Here is a 24,168-nt window from a genome sequence, read left to right as displayed (position 1 = left end):
TTCGACCTATTATCTCAGGCTTGCACTCCAAAGACTTATCAACCGCGACCCTACAGCTGAACCCGGATGGCGGTTCGAAAACCAAAAATGAGTAGATCCTCGGTGGAGAGTTAACCTGTAAACAGAAAAATCATAAAAACTTCATTTATTCTTTATTAGTCCCACGACTCTTGGTCGCAAATTATAACGATCTTTTACAGGCAATGTTTGTTCTTTGAACAAAAGCTCAGGCTCAGTAGTGTTCAATCGATTCAAAGGAGGCACAGCTTCTTGCAAAAGATCGTCACTTTCTTTTTCTGAGTGTGTTCCAATCAGACGGGCATCGCTGAATGGCAAAAATCGTGGCACAGTTTCTGTTTCAGAGTCTGGGATTCCTTCCTGGACCCACCGGTCGTACGGTAAGGGCAATGGAGCCCGCTTGCAATGTACGCCGTGGATCCAGTGTTTCTTGCCTTGCACTCGAACTGCAGAACGTGTAGACAGGAGAACTAGATGTGGTCCTGTCCAACGGGGCTGATCGTTCTTGTTCCGCTGGAAGTTTTTGGTGAGAACCCAATCACCGGGTTTGATGGCGTGACCTGGATCCTCAGAAGATTGTGGCAAACTCTCATGAACCTGTTGGTGTAAAACACGCAGTTTAGCCATCAGTTCGTGCAAGTAATCAAGCAACACAGGAAACTCGAGGTCACTAAACTTTGTTGGTCTTGGTACGCCCCAAATATTTGCCGGGCGACCAAACACAACCTCATACGGACTCAAACCCATTCGCGAATGCACAGTCATTCTTGTGGACAGAAGTGCTAAAGGCAAATCATCTGGCCATTGCAAACCAGTGCTCGCTTGGATTTTGGCCAACTTTAACTTTAGAGTGCCATTATAGCACTCGACTAAACCAGCTGATTGGGGGTGATTTGCAGCGTGGAACTTCTGCCAAATTCCTAATCCCTCACATACTCTCTTCATTACTTGACCCACAAATTCACTCCCATGGTCACCCCAAATATTTCTCGGCAAACCGAGTCTAGGGAAAAATTCCTTGATTAGGGCTTTCGCTGTGGACAAGGCAGTATTGTCCTTCAAAGGATAAACTTCCACCCATCTAGAGAAGGAGCAAACAACCACCAAAACATATTTCAGGTTGTTGCACCTCTCCATGTGGATGAAATCTAGCTGCAAAGCCTCGAACGGATACGTAGGAGGAGCAAAATGACCAGCTGGTGTTGGAGTTCCCTTACCAGGATTGTACATCAAACACACCATACAGTTCTTAACCAAATTCTCTGCACATTTGGGAATTCCCACATTTTGCCAAACCGGAGCCAATAACTTGCAAATCCCTTTCACGCTGATATGTGCCATCCCATGAGCCATTGTAACAACTGGAAGCACATACGCGTAAGGGAACAACCATCTTTGATGCTCAGACAAATCAGTCCAACAACCATTCGAGTCCAATCTACCCTTACTTTCTCTCCATTCATTCAACTCTTTCTCTGTAGCTTCAGCTTGGATGGATTTCACACTCTCAATCGTATCTTCACACATACTTTTCTCTGGAACCCATCTCGCCGGACCTGCAACATACATTCGGCTCATCACATTTTTCGCAGTTTCTTTCGCAACTTCATCCGCAAACGCATTTCCGCGACCAACATCATCCGTAACTTTCTTATGGGCACTACATTTCACAATCGCTACTTGTAACGGCAAAGTAAGTGATTCAAGGAGTTCATTCACCAACTGCCCATGCTGAATCTTCGAACCATGTGAAGTCAAAAACCCAAGTTCACGCCACAAACGTCCAAAGCTATGAGCCACACCAAACGCATACTGGCTGTCAGTATACACATTCACTCGTTTTCCTTTCGCCAACACACATGCTCTCGTTAATGCAATCAACTCTGCTGCTTGCACTGAGTTATGTGGGATACGTGCAGGTTCAACAATCGTATGCAAAGTCGTAACAGCATATGCCGCAGTCGTATCACCATTCGGCAACTTAAAGCACGAACCATCAACCCACAAAGTACCATCACACTCTGGAAGAGGAGTATCCCTAAGGACTATCCTCCCTTTCGTTTCTTCCTCAGTTCTAAGAAAACAATCATGCTGTTCTGTGTCATTATCTGTCTCAGCTGAAATCGGCAACAACGTGGCTGGATTCAACGTGTTGCATCGTTTAATATGCACATGACTCGCTAACAAGGTCAACTCATAACCAGACAACCGAGCACTAGTTAAGTGCTGTGTCTTGGTACGATTCAATAAGGTATCCACTGCATGTGGAACCATTAAGATTAACGTGTTGTCCATAACCAAACCAGCAGACTGTCGAATCGAAACAGCCGCTGCCGCTGTAGCTCTCAAGCAACTCGGCAACGCTCTAGCTACCGGATCTAAAGTCGACGAAAAATACGCACATGGAAGTTGCTTAGCGCCAAACTGTTCAGTCAAGACTGACAATGCACATCCCTCTCTCTCATGGACATACAATGTGAAAGGCTTACTGTAGTCAGGGGTACCCAACACAGGAGCCGAACACAATGCATTGCGTAATTCGGAAAAGCTCTTCTGACATTCGTCAGTCCAAGGAATAGGATTTGGAGTATCCTTAACAGTAAGAGCTATCAAAGGCTTCGCTAGCAAAGAAAAATTAGGGATCCACTGTCTACAGTACGACGTAATACCCAAAAACGCACGTACTTCTCTCTGTGTTATAGGAACACTCATTTTCGCAATAGCTTGAATTCTCTCTGGGGTCAGTTTCCTCCCCTCCTTCGATAAGAAGTGACCTAAGTAGGTTACTTCTTGTCGACAACATTGCAACTTGGAGAGAGAAACTTTGTGATGAAAATCAGACAAGTGGCGTAACAACGACAAAGTAGCTTCTCTACAAATCTCTTCATTGTCAGCCGCAACTAACAGATCGTCAACATACTGAATAAGGGCAGCACCATCAGGTAAAACCAACAGATCAAGTTGTGTTTTCAAAGCTTGGCTATAGATCGATGGACTCTCGCAATAGCCTTGAGGAGTGCGCTTAAAGCGGAAACTTCGTCCTCCTAAAGAGAATCCAAAGATATCTCTACTTTCCACGGCAATCGGGATGCTGAAGAAAGCATTCTTCAAGTCAATCACCAAAAACCATGTAGCTGTAGCCGGAATCAGAGTCAACAAAGCAGTAATATCAGGCACAACAGGAAACTGTGGAACAACAATCTTGTTCACTTCGCGAAGATCGAGCACAAACCTATATACAGGAGGTTGTGAAGAATCAGTTCTCTTCAGAACAGGCAAAACTGGACTATTGCACACATTACCTCTTGTTTCCTCAATCACACCTTTTTCGATCAAATCATAAATAATCGCTAAAAGTGCTCGCTCACTATCACTCGAGATACGGTACTGTGGAATGCGCGGTAACTTAGCATTCGACTTCAGTGTCACAACATATGGAGGAATCTCTAAAAGACCAACATCGTTCGGACCCATAGCCCACAATTAATCTGGTAAAGAAGACAATTCAGGTGGAAGTCTGTCTTTCGATATGTACATCGGAGAAATCACTCTCTCACCCAACGTAAGATGTACTCCTGACGGAGAACAATACAACGTTGCATACAATCTCTTCAATAAATCCAATCCCAACAAATTCTCACCGCAACCTGTAGTCAAAATGAGGGGTGCTTCAAATTTACGAGGTCCAACAGAAAGAGACAACGGAGCAGAAATCGGATTCGTAACCGGGGCGTCAGAAAAACCTACAGAAACATTCTCAAAGCCAGACAAAGGTGCCCCAGGGAGTTTAGAGTGCATAATTGAACTATTCGTAGCACCAGTATCTAACAGAAAAGGCTCTGACACACCTGATGCAATCACTTCAACATAAGGTCCATTCTGATCTACTGGAACTGAAACAACTCCCTCTCTTTGTCTATGGCTGTCCTAGCAATCATTACCATCCACTTCGTCACCTTCGACGTAGTAATCATCCGTATAGTACTGTGCTGTCCTACCAGACGAACCTTGCTGCTGATCAAAACTATTCATTGAGTTCTGTGGAGGCAAAGAACGCCCATTTTGTCCACGACCTCTACCTCTAGGTGCTTGTTGAGCACCTCGACCTCTCACACCAGAAGCACCATTTGTGCGCTGCAACAAAACCGGACAACTATTCTTGAAATGGCCCTCTTCTTTGCAATACGCACACTGATTAGGCCCATACGGAAAACGCTGTTGAGAAGACTCGTTCCTTTGCGAGTTTCTCGAATATTGCTGAGTCTGCTGATAATCGCGTTGATTATTAGTACGGGGTGGATAAGCTTGCTGTAGAAGAACTTTAGTCTTCAATTCCTTAGTCTTCTTATCCGCTTTCTCTAACTTATCTTTGCGCCTATTTTCATAGTACTGGGCTGTAGCTAAAATCTGCGCTGACGTGGAAACAGCCCAAGCACTCTCAGAATCTTTCAGCTTATGCATAATTCGGGAAGAAAATTATGTACAAATTTGTCGACGAACAATCTCTGGCCCCCTCAGTAGCCATATCCTGACCACTATGATCTACAAAGGTCTCTTCAAACCGCGAGAAAAAGTCAGATACCGTCTCGTCTTTCTTCTGCTTACAAGCAGACAACTTGTCCCAATTAACACGCACTTCAGGCATCAAAGTCTTCATATAATTAATTATCCTACCAGGGAGTTGAGTAATGATATCTTCAGGCTTAGCACCTTCTACTTGCATATCATTCGCAGCACTAATATTAACCCATGTATCACCCAATTCTTGATCATGATCCGTATGTCGAATCGTACTCCAAATAGGCTGTGGAACAACATTTCCAAACAACATATCTATATCTGCTAAATTCATGATGCACGAACCCACAGTCTGAGTGAGCTCTTTATAATATCCTGCTGGATTTTTGCGCGGATCAGGCAAAGACTGCTTGATTGCCAAAACTTCAACACGCTTCCAAGGAACATGTACCCATACTCGCTGGAAATGTGCAGCAACATTTCCATCCTGAGGTCTCCAAACTGGAGGAACCTCTCGCATCGGATATTGACGCGCTTTATTCCCTACTGACGAATCAGGCTCAAACAGTCGCTCAGAAGGAGTGTCACTACGAAACGACAAGATAGTCGCAACTGCTCTCCCAACATCATGAGGACCCACAACGGTCCCTTTTGCAAATTCAGAACGTATTCGGTACAACTCTTCAGGAGCTTTACCTACTTCTTCAACCCATTGTTCATGGAGGAATCCACACATCATCTCAAAGACATATCGTTGCCTTGGTGCTTCCCATTGAAGAAAGACATCCATAACACCCTCAAGATCATACTGAGAAGCGTACGTAATCCATTTACGCGCCAAATGATCCAAAACTGTACGTTCATCTGTATCAGGCAACTGACCACGTGATTGTCTACGCTCATTAACAGGAGACATACCCAATTGTCCCAACAAAGGAGAAAAGAAACTAGAAAAAGCAGCAGTCATTCTCTGTCTAGCAGAAGGAGACGGTGAAAGAATAAGAGAAGATGGAACAATAGTAGAAGAATCCAAAGTCGGAACAGAAGGAGTATTATAGGTAGGCGTAGGAGTAGCAGACGAAGAAGGAAGCAAAGTTGGCGGCCCCTGAGGAGGCTGCGCCAACGGAACAGTAGCCAACGGAAGAGGAGCTGGCTGTAGAGGAATTGCAGGTGGCACAACAACCGGAGGTTGTGGAACTACAACTGGTAGTGGCGGTGCTGTAGCATTTTGTGCATAAGGGGGTGGCGAACTCAACAGATGCAACATTAAAGGATCTTTCGCAAGGTCTTTCTTTTCTTCCTGATCTTTAAGCGTCAAAACAGGGTAGCATTTATCTACCGCTAACTTCCTAACTCTAAGCATCTGTTCGCTCTCTTGCTCTTCCTCATTATCCCTATATGCTATAGCAGCTTGCACCATTGACAAACCTCGTTCTCGTTTATTCTTCTTCGCTAATTTAATTTCTTTCTGTTTGGCTTTATTTTTTAATAGTTTAACTTCGAGATTATGTAAAATCTCAGTTTCGAAGCTACCGTAACGGGGCCGCTGTAGGACACCGTCTTTCTTCGTATATTATACCCAGATGTCATTATAACTAATAGGACCCACACCATGCTTCACATAAAGATCATATGTAGGAGTTCCAATTGGAGGAACTGGACACAAATCCTCTAACCGGGAATCCTTAGAGCAACCACAACTAAATATCTTTCCAAGTCTACTAAGACCAGGCATCTTTGCTCACTAGTCTAGCTTCAAACTACAAGGGAAATCTAAAAACTATAGCCTCGTGAATACACGAGTCCCTTGGCTTTGGGGCCTGCAGGTACCAAATCAAAGCGATCCACGAAGGGATACCAAATAAACTAAGGACTGGGAGACGCTCCAATCATACTTAACTGAAATGTCGATGGCGTCACCAGAAGACCCGTCACTCGTCTCGCTCTACAAATCGTCTACGGCTCCAAGACAGGGCGACAGTCAGGGCAGCAGTCCTTCGTAGCCGTCGGAAAGCGGGGAACCTCGCAGCAAAGACTTTCGGACCACGACAACATACAGGGGTCGATGAAGTGGCAGGCCTTCCTCCAGAATTTCCACACAAAGCTCTCCACGATCTTCGGGCTTGGACCGGTACCGCTGAAGTCGCCCCACGTTGGGCGCCAACTGAAGGACCAGGTTTTAGAACCTAGCGGCGCCAGGGAAAACGCCCGATGCCTTCGAGTTCCCCTGCCTTGGCAAACAGAGACACGGGACGCTTCTTGATGACGTCAAAGACCTAAGTTTATTGGCTGCAACCAGGAACAGAGATCTACGAAGCACAACACGGGTGGTTTGCTAGAGACTGCACAAATTCAATGAGCGGAGCATGGTCTTTTATGCCAAAAATCACATTCCAAAGGTGGCATCGGTTACACACAAACTAGCCAATCACATAGTGACATTTCAAACATATCGCATGACGACAATCCCACTTTCCATTGTCCAGCCCACCAGAAATGACCAAGCACATTCCAATTTCTTGTTCGATCAGGCCGGACAAACCCATCATAAAACCTCAACCCAAATCAGTGATTATGTCGTAAAGGAAGGAACAGAAACAGATTGGAAGCAAGATAGAAAGGTGGGTGCAGTGTACTGTAAACTTCGGCATGTCCTGCTCTTTGATCTTTATCTGACCAGCTGCTTAACAAGGAACTGGCTCAGCGAGGTCAGCCTCGGGCAAGGGAGTCAGTTCGGCCAGGTCATTCAGAAGTCAGCTAAGGTGTACGTGTCCTAAAGACTCGTTCGGCCGCAGTCATCGGCCTATGTGAGGGCAACCACACAAAATGGCTGCCGTACACAAAATGGAACCCGAGGGTTCAAACGAAATCCCCAAATACATAGTGTTCTCATTGATCGATTAATGCGAAAAGACTCGTACATACCGCACTCATGATTTGCGGTCCGCTGACACCAGAATCGTCTATTTCCGACGACCTTTATTGAACGGGTTCGGAACCACCGAACTTCAGACCCTTAAGCTACGGAACTACAATTTCTGGCTGGACCCCTGTCGTTCACACCGAATCCACCCTGTGAGAAGGAGGGCCAGCAGTTGGTCCATCAAATGGAGCCACGCAATGGACGCAATAGAGATAAAACATGGTTCAGACCACACCTACTCGTGAACAGCTCATGTAGTAACCATTTCTTTTAACCAATACTAGCTTCATGCTTTAAGAGTCACTAGCTACATGAGGCAATTTTCTTTATCTTTGGAGGGAGTAACTGGGCTGCCATGGGAGGGGTTTAGGAAACTAAAGACCAGCAGAGGAGAACAACAATTCTGGCAAGACACTCTCATTTTCAAAGATACAGGGTCTAGGTCTTGGAAGTGAAGGCCATGTATCCCCATGGAAACTCCTCTAAGGCTGTTCTGTGGCTGAAGAGTGAAGTAGATCCAAGAACAGTGAATGCTGCAGCTGATTGGAAGATAACCAATGGCTAAGTTACAACTGGACACTTCTCCTGTTTGCTCCTGTGAAGCTTCTCTCATGTGCCTATGGCATACAGCAAGTCTTGTGGACAAAGGAGGGAATTGTTGGAGATGGATATTTTGGTGTGGCCCTGAAATTGAGTTGTGAGGAGCCCTCTGACTAACTGAACCCATGGCTTAATATATGAGGAACCTTTCATGTGAGTTTGGGGGCTTTTCATGAAAAGAAAATGAAGTTACAGAACATTTTGTGAAGTTGGCACTTAAGACATGGTGTCAAGCCTAGCTGAAAAAGACACTATGTTGGAAGCCTCATCTTACTAGCGTTTCTCATTTAAATAATGTTGAAACCATTTTGATTGAAACTTCGAAGCAGCAGTCGGACGGCCCAAGAGACGTACATGGTCTTTTTGTAGCCCTTCTTGTCTGCAGCTTCAAGGCGTGCCCTATTGAAACGGTTTGACTTCCAGAAAAATGTGTAAATCCAAGGTAAGGGTTTATCTGGTAAAAACCTTCAGTTGCTACCCAACTGTGGTCCTTCATAAGTCAGCTGCAAAAAGTGCCAAGGTCGTTGTGTGTGTACCACATCCCAAAAATAGATATTCATTTTTCAAGTTTCCATTGTTTTTGCTGCAAAGACCTCATGTTTGCATTTGAACTTCTTTTTTATCAGACCTTTTACTCGTTACATCATCTTCTTATTATCTTTATTTCTTTGTTGCTTTCATTTTTTCTGCATATGTACTGGCTGTATTTCTCTAGAAAGACCTCTTTTAGGAGTCAGATGGAGTGGGCAGCCACAGTCCCAGTCAAGCCTGTGCCCTCTTTTCCCCATTGGTATTGTTTAACAATACAATAGATAATTTTCCTTGCCCTCAGATTGCATTTTAGAATGCACTATACTTATTGATTTAGTATCATCTTTGGTTGTAATTGCTATCTATTAAGGGTGCAATATATATATTGGAACAAAGGTTTCGGATCTTCACATAAGCTTTTGACTCTTAAAGCGTGAAGCTGATATGAGTTAAAAGAAATGCTTACTACATGGGCTGCACATGAGTAGGTGTGGTCTGAAAGTGCTGAACCATGTTTTATCTCTCTTGCGTCCTTTGCTTGGCTCCATTTGAAGGACCAACTGCTGGCCCTCCTTCTCACAGGCAGGATTTGGTGTGAACAACAGGAGACCGGCCAGAAATGCGAATGGCCTCGTTCTAAACTCAATAGCTGAGCTTCAGGCACGCTTTATCTAATAGTTCATGGGCCAGATGTACGACCAATTTTAGCATGTGCAAACACGTTAGCGACCCGTTTGCGCATGCTGAAATTGGTATGGCCATGTACCAACACAACTTTGTTAGTCGCAAATGAATTGCGACTTGCAAAAAAAGTCCTTCGAGACTTGCTTTTTGGAAGTGTCTTTCCCTTCGAAATAGCGTCTCTCTAACCCATGTGAGAATGTTTTGCAACCACAATTGCGATTTTAAAACACTTGCAAATTACTGCCCTCTTCAAGAGGGTGGTAATGCAGTTGCAATTTGTAAGGGGTCCCCATGAGAAATCAACATCGGTTCCTCTCCAGTGTGGTGTGCCACAGGGCTCATCGTTGAGCCCTACACTGTTCAACGTTTACATGGCCCCACTGGAGAGTGTGGTACTACCACTGGGTATCAAAATCATCAGCTACGCTGATGATACCCAGTTAGTGGTAGGGCTCCCCCAGTCGGTGAACAAACCCGACGTGCTGCACACATGCCTAGTTAAGATCTTCACTTGGATGTGTAACTCAGCACTTAAGCTCAACGGCTCAAAAACTGAGCTGATGATGTTGGGGAACTCCCCGCCCTCCCTGTCCCCGAGCAGCTGGCCTAGCTGTCTTGGAGCGCCACCCACCCCAAAACGGGAGATTAAGAGCTTGGGGGTGTGGCTGGAGCAGGACCTTTCCTTTAAGTCACACGCTAAAAAGACTGCAGGCGTGTGCTTCGGCCTGCTCCGGTCAGCCCGGAAGATCCTACCCCTCCTTCCGATGGCCACCAGGAGATTACTAATCCAGGGGCTTATCATTTCACGGCTGGATTACAGCAATGCGCTGTTTCTGGGGGCCCCAGAATCCACCTTAAACAAATTGCAGCAAGTGCAAAATGCGGCTGCAAGGCTGTTGACGGACATTCCCAGGCGACAATCAGCCCGTCCCGCGCTGAAGGTGCTCCACTGGCTCCCTGTCAGGGAGAGGGTGAAGTTTAAGTCACTCTGCATGGCCCATAAAATCTTACAGGGGAAAGGGCCACCTATCCTCTGGGATATGGTTCAACCTTACAAAGCTCCCCGCGCCCTTCGCTCGGACCACCAATATCTTCTGAAGGTCGCGAGAGTTAGAAAGGCCAGGTCCGGCGGGAGAAGGTTTTCCGTCAATGTGGCAACGCTATGGAATTCTCTCCCACTGGCCCTGCGCTCTGAAACTGGCACTCTGCGATTTCGCAAACTTTTAAAGACCCATCTGTTCCCTGCTTAATGCTCTCCCTGTTATGGTGCTCACTCTGGATGAGCGCTGGGATGCCCAAGGGTAACCACGCGCTATATAAAACTCAGTAATAATCATAATAATAATAATAATAACTGTCGCTAATAATATTTTTTATGGGCAGGCAGTGGTCCCAGGGACCACTACCTGCCCTTAAAAAATGAAATGAAAACGTTTCATTTTTTTTTTTAATGCATCCCGTTTTCCTTTAAGGAATATAGGCTGCATTTAAAAAAATAAAACTGCTTTAAAAGCAGTCCCAGACATGGTGGTCTGCTGAGCCCAGCAGGCCACCATTCCTGGGAAGGCCTGTCATTCCCAATGGGCTTGCAAATTGCGAGAGGCTCATTAATATTAATGAGCCTCGCAATTTGCGACCCCATTGGGAATCGCAAACAGTGTTAAACACACTGTTGTACATGGCAAATTGCACCTTGCAAATAGCGACCTGCAAAAGAGTCGCAATTTGCGAGGCACAATGTTGTTGATCGTACATCTGGCCCCAAGTTATTAAACCCTTGTAGATAATTGAATATGATAAATCCATTGATTTTAGCCATACGGGATTACCTTATATATAATTAAATAGGATAAATACACCTATGTTTCTCATTCTGGATTCCCTATACTTTGGAAATTTGATTTTGATTGATTGCTTAGCTATACCTAGTGCCTGCACCTGTTTTTTAACATTACAGGAACTCCGGTCTAATACCTTTTCTATATATACTGGCTAACCCCTGTATTGCTCCTTTAACCCTACTCTTGGGCAAACACGTTCCTGTCCTTCCTGCCTGAGAGAATCCTTTCCGAGTGGGTCCCTCCTGAGAGATGCATCCAGGGGAGGCAGACCAATGACGTCCTCTGATGCGTTCCATTACCTCTAATTCTCTCATTTGACAATAATGTTATACTATATAGAAAACATTTCTGGTACTAAAGTTGAAAAAGAGTTCATTACCACTTATCCCTTTGAGCCATTAAAAATAAAAACGTGTTTTGTTAAGTGGCTTACTGAACGGTCTGTTTAAACAGATAACCAAATAGGAGCAGTGGAAATACAAATGAGGCGCTACTTGTGGAATGTATTCACACTTACCGGTAAATGCTGCTCATTCTACCTACCTACCAATGGCCCGATTCACAGAACTAACTTAAAACAAAATCCTAAACTTACTACTTTTGGTATTCACAGAAGGCATTTAGTAGTAGTAAAGTTAGGATTTTGTCTTAAGTTTGACTTAAAACAAACTTAAGACAGACTTAAGTTAGGATTTTGTCTTTAGTTTGTCTTAAGTCTGTCTTAAGTCTGTTTTAAGTTTGTCTTAAGTTTGTCTTAAGTTTGTCTTAAGTCAAATTTAAGACAAAATCCTAACTTTACTACTACTAAATGCCTTCTGTGAATACCAAAAGTAGTAAGTTTAGGATTCTGTCTTAAGTTAGTTCTGTGAATCGGCCCCCAAGAGTAAAAGAACTGAATCAATATCTTTAATTTCAACTATGTACACTACATTCACGTTTTACATTGTTTATAACTACTTGTAATCCATCACCCTTATTTAATCCTGTTACTGTTGATCCTAGTTTATACATCCATAGTTCTGCCATCTGGTGTAATTTAATTTCCATGTTCCCTCCTTTCATGTCTGGACAAAATGTTGCTAAACCTGCAAATTTTATTTCACACTTATAATGATTCTCAAAATGTACCATCATCAGATATTGACTCTCTCTTGTCCTCTAAGCCCTTAGGGGCTCTTACCTCCCTACTTTTAATATTCTTATTGTCGACCCCACAAATATCCTTTTACAGATACATGTAATGACATAGACTAAAAACGTTATATTACAGTTTATAAATCCTAGTCGGATATCATATTATCAACTGTTAGTACTATCAGTAAAGGTTTTCTGCTTCCTCTTCGATGATAGGCATCACACACAGTGACCACACTTGAACAATCATTGTTCTAGAGCAAGAATTCCTGTGATACTTTGGTACCTCTTCGTGACATTAGGACTCAATATGTCTTTCAAAGTTATATTACGTTTATAAGTTACCTCTGGTTTAGTGCTCACATACCCTGAAACATATTGCTCTCTTCGTAGTAGATGCCAATGTTTCCTAAGGGCCCAATACACCTTACTTTTTTTCAAAAACATACTTCATTGTCATTCTTACTTTTTCCTCTTTAACCTCAGCTCTCTTGGATTTAGATTTTAAAGGCTCACTTCTGTTTACTTAAAAGGCTCTTTTACTTTAGTTGCTTCTTTACCGGGTGGTGGACCAGTGCTCACATGTTTGGTTTTGTGTGCCTGAGTAGACGTGCAAGTACTTTTCTATGCATCATGACCGCCATCTTGAATATTCCATGTGGCGGCCTCCACTTCACCTCAGATTATTAGATTGATTTTTACTCTCAACGAACACTTCTGAGTAATCTTTTTTTTTTTTATCTCTGTGTTTCAACTTTCCTATCATTCAATATCATAGGTCTAAGCCAGGTGGACGAATTTAAGGCCTGTGCCACTGAACATATTAAAACTAACTTTGCGAACCTGAAGGTGTGGACTGTAGGAAGGTGGATATCTGACTATGGTTACCCCCAAACGTTTTGCCTGGTGTTTAGCTGGTTTTTGACTTAGTTGGCCTGGGATCCTGCAATTCAGGGCCCCAGGCTAATTGCTCTCTCCTTAAAATGGACTCCATGTACCTTAGGTGCATACACAATTGGATCTGGTTCACCTTATAGGCCCCTGTAACAGTGTACCACAGGTACCCAGGGCATAGGTGTATCCAAGGCCTACCAGGGGCTGCAGCATGTATTATGCCACCCCTGGCCTGGCCTCCATATTTGACACAACTGGCTGATCAATCAGCTGGGGTTAGTTGGTGTAATCACCTCTTACTTAGATATAGTATACCTATATCTAACCTAACTGGACACATGTTAACCTATAAGCCACTGCTATGGAAGGCCTCGACAATCCTGGAGGCAGAGTGCTTGGTTTCATGTGAGATGGTGCTCTGGCACGAGCTGAGCCCGTCTGCAGCTGTCGTGAACAACTCCCTTAGCTGTTCCGGGATATTGACATACCATATACTCTTAAGTGCATTATAATCCTCGCGGTTACTTGCTAACTTTGGTTTGGCTTTATCAAAACATGTCGAGTAAGGTGTCATACAAATTGGGATACTACCCCCTCGCCATTTCTGGTGACGGGGGTAGCATTCCACCCTTCTAGAGGGACACGACATGTACATAACCTGAACCCCGGTTAAAGTTAAACTCGAGCCTCAGCATCACAAAATGGATGCTGCCACCACCGACACAAGTCTGGCCTCCTGCTGCTGGGAGTCCTTCCAGCGAGGGAGGCTTGGACAAAGGGTTTCCTGCCTTGGGAGGTGCGAGCACAACCCCAGACAGGATTTTGTGTATTGGGTAGGACAGGGCTGAATAGAATGAGACATGCCTGGGGCACACAAGGTGTCCCCGTGCATAAGCCAGTCCAAACCGGTGCTGGGGCTTTCCAGCCCCAGTCCTGGCGCGGAGCTGGACAAAGGAAAGGGGATGTAACCACCCCCCTTCCTGGTCCCACCCATAGGAGGGACCTAGCAGGTGAACCGGCCCCCAGATTTGGAATAAGAGTAGGAGCTGTGTCCCGAGACTTCAGATCATCCTGAACTCGACTTGAAACTAAGAAGGAAACTGGACTTCGACATTCTGCTGCACAGAAGACTGAAGAGCATCTCCCTTGTGGCCAAGGAGTGACCACCCTGTGAATACAGGCACCATCCAGCAACTCGACGTCTGCTTTGTTGCCGCCTCCTGCCGGAGCCCGAGCCCAGAGCCCGACGAGACCCAGACTCCCAGACATCTCAGAGCCGATCCACAATCCCTGAAAAGAAGAGACCCGTGGAGGCACCGAGAGACGTGGGACCGGTCATCTCGAAAGACCCCCGAGAAGCTGACTGCGCAGCACCCGAGGCATCCTCGATGCTGTGCTTTGGGGTTTGAGAAGCCCCACCACCGAGCAGCATTTGCACCGAAGATCAGCCCCCCAGCATCTCCACGATCTGCGTGGGGCCCTTTTGCACTCTGCCACTCGACGCACCATCCCGGCCACTTGCCACGTGGCTAGCGGCCATCTTGGGGACGAAACCTACAAACAACACCACTGGTCTGGTTGCTCCAGACTGGCCCTCGCTCCCCTGAAAAGGAGCACCCGCTCTGACCTTGCTGGTCCGAGTCAGAAGCTTGCATCGATTCCTGCGTGGCTTGCATTAGCCAAGGCCTGTTTGCTCCGATCAAGAAGCAGACACCGCCATCAGCTAGAGCCTTTGTGGGACAGCTCGTGACCGACGCCTGGACGTCCTCGACCTCTTCGTGTCCACGTGGATGCAGAAACAATCTTCACCTCTTCGCCTGTTTGCACCCGACATCGCCTGGTTCCATCCTGGTTCCACGGTAGTCACTGGCTAGTGACTTTGAACATTGTCCCCTCTGCTTTCAGGTCTTCACCTCTTCAGATCCACCCTTGGATCCACCGGAACCCTCCTCGACGACCCGCCTGCAGCATCTTCATCTTCAGGCACCATCGACCTGCGTGACGAAACCCGACACTACTTTGCACCTGTGCACCCGCTTCCTGTGGGTGAGGTAACTCAGCAACGCCGGTGTTCCTACACTGGTACACACCTCTAGTGTCTAGGTCTAAAGTTTTGTCCTTCTAGGTCAGTCGGAAGGTTCCTTTAACAGTAACTTTATAACTTTTACGCACCATTGACATTGCATTGGTGCATGCGTGTGCTTTAAGCGCTGCACCCGAGTCCCGCGGGCCTTTCCCGACTTCTTCACTGTTAGTCCCGAACAGCTCCAGCGATTCCCCAGGCCCTAGGCCTACTTCCTTTTCGATTGGTGGTTCTTATACCACTATTTTAGTATATGGTTTAGGTGGCCCCTAGGGCTCATCCATATTGTGCAACTTTTGTATATTTAAACTGTGTTTTGTTTTAACGCATTTGCTTCTGTGCTCATAAAGAGTATAGGGGATATTTGAAGTCAATAAATATATATATATTTTCAATATATATCTGTGTGGTGTCCTTTCATTTGGTATTCAAGGGGATTGTGTATGGTAAAACAGCTTGCTTCACATGCCTTTAAAGAGTTTAGCCTAAGACTGCTTTGTCCACGCTACTAGGATAGCTGGTCTATAAGGTTGACTTGCAACCAATCATCATTTTTTTTTTTTTTTTTTTTTTTTGAAGACGTTTATTATTGTAGAAGAAAAAGTGCAGTACATATAGCAGAGCCTACAACCCTGCGGGCCGGCTGCAAGAAATCCGTGAATTGTAGGGGCATAGGGTTACAGGGGAAGGCATTATGCATCAGCTCATTCTTTGTTCGGCGCGCTTCTTCACTGGCGGATTATGTATACGCTTCACATTTCGCACACGTTCTGTTCCATAATTGACGTCTCATTTTACATTTTTCTATAATTCAACCAATAACTTTCCAACATAAAACAGGGATGATCATATCATTGTGTCCCATTGTGTCTGTGTTGCCAGTGCCGTGCCACATATCATCTGTGCGCACGGCACCAACGTCCCATCAACATGTTAGGCATGCGTCGGTGGCGCATCAGTGAAATGTGGGGTCTGTAGCTCGCGTGTGTGAGTAGCTGTGAAGCTGGTGTGGAACAGGTTCGGTGGGCGGTGACATCCCCCCGTTCGTCGGTTCAGTGTACGACGTGCTTGGCAGACACAAGTGTCACCCCTGTTGCATATTCGGTGGGTGGCACCCTTCCTGTGTTCCTTGTCGAGTGTCCAGTCAGTGGCGCTTGACCGCCGCTGTGTGACGGTGGGTGTTCACGCAACTGGTAAGAACAGGTGTGCGGAATCTTTAACCTGGGGTTACGTGGGGGGGGTCGGACATGAGGGGGGGAGGGGGGGGAAAGTGTACTCGTGGGGGCTGGGTCAGGGCAAAGTTGCTAAGATCCGTGGTCGGGCTATTGTGTGGTGGAGGGTCCTCGTGTGTGTGGCTGATTGTTGGTCATGGCTTGTACGTCGGGGGGAGTCAGTGCTGCCTACATGGAGGGGGGGGGGGGCCAGCGTGGCGTGCGGTCCTGCCTATGGTGTCGCCGCTCGTGGGGCGCCTACCCTTCTCAGCTGTCTCTGCGTGAGCCCCCTGGCCTCGCCTTCCTCCCGCAGGGACCCCAGGATATTATTCCAGACATGTGCGATCGGGAACTGCCTCAAACCCGCTATCTCTTCACTTCGCAGTGCCGTGCCCTCTGCTCTGGCCCAGTTGAGAAAGGATGTGTACCAGTGTGTGGGGGTTGGTGGTTCTCTACTTTTCCAGTGCCTGGTGAGCAGGCGCTTGGCCGTGATAAGGCCTAGGTCCCAGAACCGGGCTAGTGTTTTATTTTGTTTAGTTCTCTTGTATAGCCCAAGAACGCATGCCTCCCACGTGTTGGGTAGTCCCGGGCCTGTGCTGTGCGTCAGGAGCGATGTCACCTCCCCCCAGTATGTGGACAGAGTCGGGCAGCTCCAGAGCATGTGTAGGATGTCGGCATCCAGCAGGTCGCACCTGGGACAGGCTGTGGTGTCTGTCGCGAAATACTTATTTATTCTGTCCGGCGACAGATACGCCTGATGCAGTATATACAATTGAATAGTGCGGAAGCGGGAGTTACGTGGGATGTTCACAGGGCTGGCTAGGACCAGTTTCCATTCTTTGTCTGTCCACCCCCTCCCCCGATGGGTCGCCCACTTGTCCCTGATCGGTTGTGTGGACCTCTGAGTGTGCATGAGGAGCGCCTGTGCCAGCCAGTGTGTAATGTGTGATCCCCTGCCCATAACATGCAGGTACTGGATCAAGTAATGAAGTTGTGGCTCCTCCTGGATGTCCCCCCAGGACTCCGTGTACTCCCGCACCACTGACGCGTGGAGCAGGAATTGCCCTGCTGGCAGGCCAGTGCTCACCGATAGTTCCGCAAAAGGAAGCAGGCCCCCGTCCGCGTAGAGGTCTCCCATTGTCTCCACTCCGGCGGCCACCCAGGGCTCCATGCTACGTGGTGACACCATCCCATTCCTCCGGGGGGTACTCAGCAGGGGGAGGGCGGGGGCATACGGTTTGACGTCCTTCGTCAACTTCAGGCAGCGAAGGAAACATTTGCGGGCTACGGCCACGTGCAAGGGCAGGGGGCGAGGCCCTTTGGTCAGCGGGTGAAACAGGGCACACACCTGCGGGTGTGTCCATTGGTGGTCCGCATTGGCGGTGTCGTCGAGGTGTGAGTCACTAAGCCAGTACGTGACCCACTGCAGCTGTGCTGCCAGGTAGTATAACTCCATGTTGGGGACCGCCAGCCCCCCTTCCGCCGTCGGGGAGTACAACTTCGCCAGGGCTACTCGTGGGCGCCCTGTGTTCCAGATCAGGCCTCGGAGCATCACCTCCAATTCGCGGAAGATCCTTGTGGGGACATATAGCGGGACGTTCGCAAAGTGGTAGAGTAGTCTCGGTAGCGCAATCATTTTAGACAGAGCGATCCGGCTAGGTACATTCAACGGCAGGGTCCTCCAGAAGTTCATCTGGGCCCTCAGCGAGGACACGGCGCGCACCAGGTTGCCTTCCAGTATATTCTGCGGGTCTCTATAAATGTGGAGCCCGAGGTACTTGAACGTGGTCGGGTACCAGGTGAGCCGGGCGCCTCCAAGGTGCACCTCACATTCCTCCAGGTCCGAGCTGAAGGCGAATACTCCGGACTTAGTCCAATTGACTCTGAGGCCCGATACCCCTTCAAATGTCCGGAATATGTCCGACAGCGTTGCAGGCACCGTCGTGAGGTCTCGCACATAGAGTAATAGGTCGTCCGCGTAGAGCGAGACTGTGTGCACCCCGTCCGCCAGTGGGATCCCCCATTCTACTCCCTTGTCCCTCAGTAGAGCCGCCAGGGGTTCGATCGCCAGGGAGAAGAGAAGGGGCGACAGGGGGCAGCCTTGTCTGGTACCCCTGCGCACCCGCACCGTCTCCGACAGCAGCTTGCCCGTCCTTACGCGGACGTTCGGTCGCTGGTATAGCAGTCCGACCATATCCATGAAGGCATCCCCGACGCCGAGTTTGTCGAGCACCGCTCCCAAGTACGGCCACTCCACCGAGTCGAAGGCCTTCTCCAGGTCTAATACGAGGCACCCCGACCTCGGCCAATGTAGTGTGGCCGCTTCCTGGACCCGAAAGAGACGTCGCAGGTTACGGGAAGTGCTCCTCGCCGGCATGAACCCGTTTTGGTCTGCATGCACCAGTGCCGGGACCTCTAGGGTCAGGCGGCGGGCCAGCAGGGAGGTGAACACTTTGTAGTCCGTGTTCAGCATGGCCAGTGGCCTGTAGGACCCCATGCACGTGCCATCCCTGTTTGGCTTCAGCAGCGAAACCAGGTTTGCCTCGTTTAGAGAGTTTGGGAGCGCCGAGTCCTCAATCGCGTGTGTGTAGAGCTTGAGCATCTCCGGGACCAGTACATCCGAGCAGGCCTTGAAAAACTCGGCAGGCAGGCCGTCGGGGCCGGGGGACTTGCCGTTGGACATTGCGAAGATGGCTTCTCGCAATTCCTCTTGGGTGAATGGGCCCCCTAAGTCCTCCTGCTGTGCGTTCGTCAGAGAAGGCAGTTGGATGTCAGCAAGGAAACCCTCTATGGTGGCCGTTGAGACCCGCAGCTGCGACTTGTATAGGGCCTGGTAGTGCCCCACAAATGCCTGGTGTATCTTGCTTTGTGTGTACACGATCTCCCCTCCAGTTGTCCGAATGGCGGATACTGGTTCCGTGCGGGATTCCTGTTTGACCAGCCAAGCCAGCAACCTCCCCGGTTTGTCGCCATGTTGGTGCACCCTCGCTGAGTGGGCCGCGAAGTTGACGTGTTTCAGTCTCTCTAGTAGTGTAGCGTGTTCCTCACGGGCCTCCCGTAGCCGGTCACTCGCTCCGATCACTGCCTCTCGTTCCCAACGGAGCAGGTCCGCTTCCACCTTGCTTAGGTCCGCCTCTAACTTTTTCTGTATGCTCCCTTGTGTGCCCAAGCAATGACCCCGTATCACCACTTTGAAGGCGTCCCACTCCACATTTGGGGAGGATGCCGTGCCCGAGTTGTCGGTGAAGTACTGCGCTACTCGGGCCTGTAGGGCGTCTCTGAAGGGTGCGTCGAGCAGCAGGGCGGGTTGTAGCCGCCACGTGGGTATTGGTGGGTGTGGGCGTTCCCATGCTATCGTCAGCGTGTGTGGGTTGTGGTCTGAGTGTGTCCGGCCGAGGTATTGCGACTCAGTAATGTGCGGTAGCATTTCCGTTGTCACCATGAATCTGTCCAGGCGGACATGTAGCGTGTGTGCCCCCGAGTAATATGAATATACCTTGGTGTCCGGGTTGTGCGCGCGCCATGCATCCCTGAGGTCCCACTGTGTCGCCCATCTTGCGAACGCCTGTGCAACCCCCAAAGATGTAGCATCTGGCCTGGGTGGGGTCGAGCGGTCCAGCGTAGGGTCTAGCACTGTGTTGTAATCTCCTCCCAGTACCCAGGGGACTCCGTGCCAGGGCGCCAATTTTTCCGATAAGTGTGTTAGGAAGCTTCCCTGGTCTGTGTTTGGAGAGTAAACGGACGCCAGAACTACTGGCTGCCCGTCCATCCGGCCCTTCACCAGTACATACCTCCCCCCCTGGTCTATGAGCACCTCAGACATTGTGAAGGGGGTGCCTGGCCTAACCCACAGTAGTGCCCCACGGGCAAACGATGAGTATTCCGTGGCGTACAACTGACCCCTCCACCTGCGCCGCAGTGCAGCCACCTCCGCCCCACATAGGTGTGTCTCCTGCAGGAGTGCGATTTGGACATGCTGCCTTTTCAAGTAGGAATATATCTGGTATCTGCGCGCAGGTGTGTGCATTCCCCTGATGTTCCAGGTGCATATCTTAATCGAAGTCATACTAGCGGCGTGTACTCCTCCCCCTCCCTCGTACAAACAGCCGTTCCACTAGAGGCCCCCCTCCCGCCATCCTCAGCATGTTCATCGCCACCCCTCGTAGTACACTTTGCATAGATCAGGTAGACATTAGGTGGGGGAAAAACAATAATCAACATTAACCAACTGTGGGCAAGACCCACTGAAATACCAAAGGGACCGTGGCGAAACGGGCCACCGTCCATAATCTCAATTGAGAGGGACAACAGTTCCAGTCTAAGGGGCAGTGCGCATTAGCACGGTTGAGGCTAAGAGGAAGTTAAGTCAGTTAAAGGAGTTCCGGCTCCATCCCCGAGCCTCAGGGTGCAGGCCGTTTGCTGGCCTCCGGCTGTGGACCGGCACTTGACGTTCCTCTGGTCCCAAGGAGCCCCGTATGTGTGGACCCCGGCCTTTTTTTTTTTTGGTCTGGGGGGAAGGGTCACAGTTCTGTGCGATCTCTTGGCCCCAGTCAGGGAGGGCGCCCCCCCCCCCAAGCCACACCCGCAGCCGGCCAAGGATAAGCACGGGTCAAGGGGCAACCCCACCATCATCAATCTCATCAGTCTTCAACGCCACTGAGGCAGTACTCACTGTGTCTGTGGTCCGCTGTCCATTCGGCAGGCAGGTGGGGTGGAGGAGTGCATTCCCAGTTGCACCCGGCGCTAGCTGCGCCCCAGCGTCTCGCCGGTCGTTGCCGCATCCCCCTCGCCTGGACGGCCCTGTTCCAGACTGCTTCTGTGGGGCTAGTGAATCAGGTCTGAGGTTTGCGGCGTGACCACCGGCAGGTCCACAGAGATCTGTGAGTTCGGGATCCCGTATATGGCTTCGTCGTCGTCGCTGGGCGCTGTCTGCTGCCCGTCCTCGGGGTGTGATTCCTGGGAGGGTGGGTTGCTGAGTTGGGAAACTTTCCGCATAGCGTCGCGTTGTTCCTGGAGCATTAGATCCAACGGGGGAGAGTGTCGTGACCCTCCCTCTGCCCGTTGGGACTGTTGCGTTCCGTGCCTCCGGCGGTGTCGTGGGCCGTGTCGCCTGGGCCTTGTCTCGCCCCCCCGATGGGTCTTGGGTGCCGCGTCCGTGCCTCCGTCCAGCCACTCGCCGACCTCCCCGGGGGTCCCGAAAAAGTACGTGTTGTCCCCCGCTACCACTCTCAGCTTTGCGGGGAAGAGCAGTGAGTATTTGAGGCCTGCGGTGCGCAACCTCCTCTTAACTTCCAGGAAGTCATGTCTCTGGCGCTGCACCTGGATGGTGTAGTCGGGAAAAAACATGATCGCCGCATTGTCTATGCGGATTTCGCCCATTTTCCTCGTTTCCCGCAGCACTGCGTCCCGGTCCCTGTAGTTCAGTATCCTGAAGAGTAGTGGCCTTGGGTTGGCGCCGGTCGTGTAGGGCCTGGTCGGCACTCGGTGCGCTCGCTCTACTGCAAAGTGGGGCGAGAGCGCGCCTTCTGGCAACAGGGTCCGTAGCCAGTCTTCCACATGTTGTGCAGGGTGGATCCCTTCCCATTTTTCCGGGACACCCACGAGCCTGATGTTGTTGCGTCTCGCCCTCCCTTCCGCATCCTCGGCCCTGTCTTCCAGGAACTCTACCCTGTTCAGGAGGTCCTGCACGTGCTTGTCCGTTTGGGTGAGTTTGGGCTCTATCTCTTTCACTGTGCCTTCCAGGGCTTTCGTTCGGTCAGACAGCTTCCTGTGATCATCTCTCAGGAGGGTCAGGTCCACGGCCACGCCGTCTATCTTGGACTCCAGGGAGGTCCTGGTCTGCTGGAGCGATTGTTCCATTCGCTCGACGGCCGCCAGCACGCAGTCTAGTCTCGTGGCCAGTTGCTCGGCAGCCATTTTGTCGAGCTGCTTGTTCGTCTTCCCCTTCTGCGGGGCCCCACCAGTCCCGGTGCGGGTCCGCACTCCTCCTGACATGTGCGGTGGTGAACGGCCAGTGGATTGATCGTCTCCGTCGTTCTGGTGGCTCTCCTGGGACCACCCCCGGCCTGGGTTGGGGGCTCGCTGTTCCTAATTCCTCCCCGGCCGCGGCCGTCGCGTGGGGGGGCGGGGGGTCCGTCGGGTCTTCGCCCCTCCGCGGCCCCTGAGGTAGCGGGCGCTCCTGTGGTCCGGGTGTCCCGCGTGAGGCCGGTCGTTCCCTCCTGGCCTCCCTTCCTCCCTGCACGTGTGCTTGTGCGGAGGGGGGGGGGGGAGTTCGCAGATGCCTTTGCGTGTGTCTTCACTGCGGGGGGGGGGGATGCCCGCCGCGCCACCATCTACCGATTGCGGGCCTGACCGGTGACAGTGGCGGCGAGTTGTGTGTGGTTTCCCTGCCCCAGTCTCTCCGTGCCTGTACTTTTGCCTGTGGCTCCCGGTTGGCGCCGGTCACAAGGAGCCGTGGGGGGAGGGCACCCTCAGTGCGCTGAACGCCACGCCGGTTCCCTCAGCAGGGCTGATGCGTGTGCTATGGCGTGTAGCTCAGGCCCCCGCCTGTGTCCGTCTCCCCCGTGTGTCGCCACCCCTGCGTGGGGGCGGGGGGGCCGCTTCAGGCAATGTCCAGGGTGCGGGGGCCCTCTCACCTGGTCTCCCGGGTCCGCCGGTGTGATGGGAGCTGTGCCGTCAGGGTCGCGCCGCTCTCAGGCGTGTGTGCAGCAAAATCCGGGCAGTCGCATTGGTGTCACTCGCCGCCTCCGGCGTCACAGCTGTGCTCCGCCGGCCGATTTTTGCGCCACTCCAGCGCTGGCCCCACGCGTCTCTCCAGGAGCAGGGGGGGAAGCAGGGGTCAGAGTGTCCAGACGGTCGATTCCCGGTGTGGCAGGGGGTCGCGGCGATCCGGCTCTGTGTTGCGCAGCAGGGCCCTGTCGTCAGGCCAAAGCCGCGGCCTCCCGTACTCCCCCACGCCTTCCGGCCGGCAACATGTCCCGCCAGTGGCCTTCAGGAAAGGTCGGTGCCGTTGTTTCGGGTCTCCAATTTCGGAACTCGGCCAGACTGCCCAGGATACTGCCGCCGTGGTCCGCCTGCTAATTCAGCCTGTTTCGAGGATTATTTGACGGAGAATTGGCCCGGGGAAGGGGAGCTCAGCTCGGAGCTCTACCCTTTTGCGTCCTCCGCCATTGCGTGCTTAGCCACGCCCCTTGCAACCAATCATCATAAGGGTTGCTTGGCATGGTACAAGGTGATCACTAGAACTAGTGAGCATCATATACCAGGCCAACTTCTCACATGGACGAATTCACCACATGGTTGTGAGTCGAGTGTCTGTGGTGTACCTTATTTTGCTGTGTGCAAATATGACGCATGTTTTCACAAAACATATTACTGGCTACACGATTAAGACAAAGCTATTTGGCTTTTTTGCTGCGACAATATCAGTGATACCGTAAATTAGTGTAGTGTATGTCTTGTGAATGTTCTCTTCTACAGGTCAAAAACATCAGTATGGGCTGCACGGAATAGGTTAGTATGGGCTGCACGGAATAGGTAAGGTATAGCCATATCCTCTCACAGCTAACAGACTTGACCACACAGAGATCCTAGACAAGGTCAAAGTTAGGGTTTCAGCAGACCACTCTATCCTGAGGAATGCTCCAGACATGTTAGTAACAATTAGAATGGTTGGTGGTCGTGGATAATTGCAGCATAGACAAGGATAACATCACTCACATTCATACCCTA

Source organism: Lissotriton vulgaris, chromosome 8, assembly GCF_964263255.1.
Source record: "Lissotriton vulgaris chromosome 8, aLisVul1.2, whole genome shotgun sequence".
Lineage (NCBI taxonomy): Eukaryota > Metazoa > Chordata > Amphibia > Caudata > Salamandridae > Lissotriton > Lissotriton vulgaris.
Note: the sequence above shows the minus strand (reverse complement) of the source record.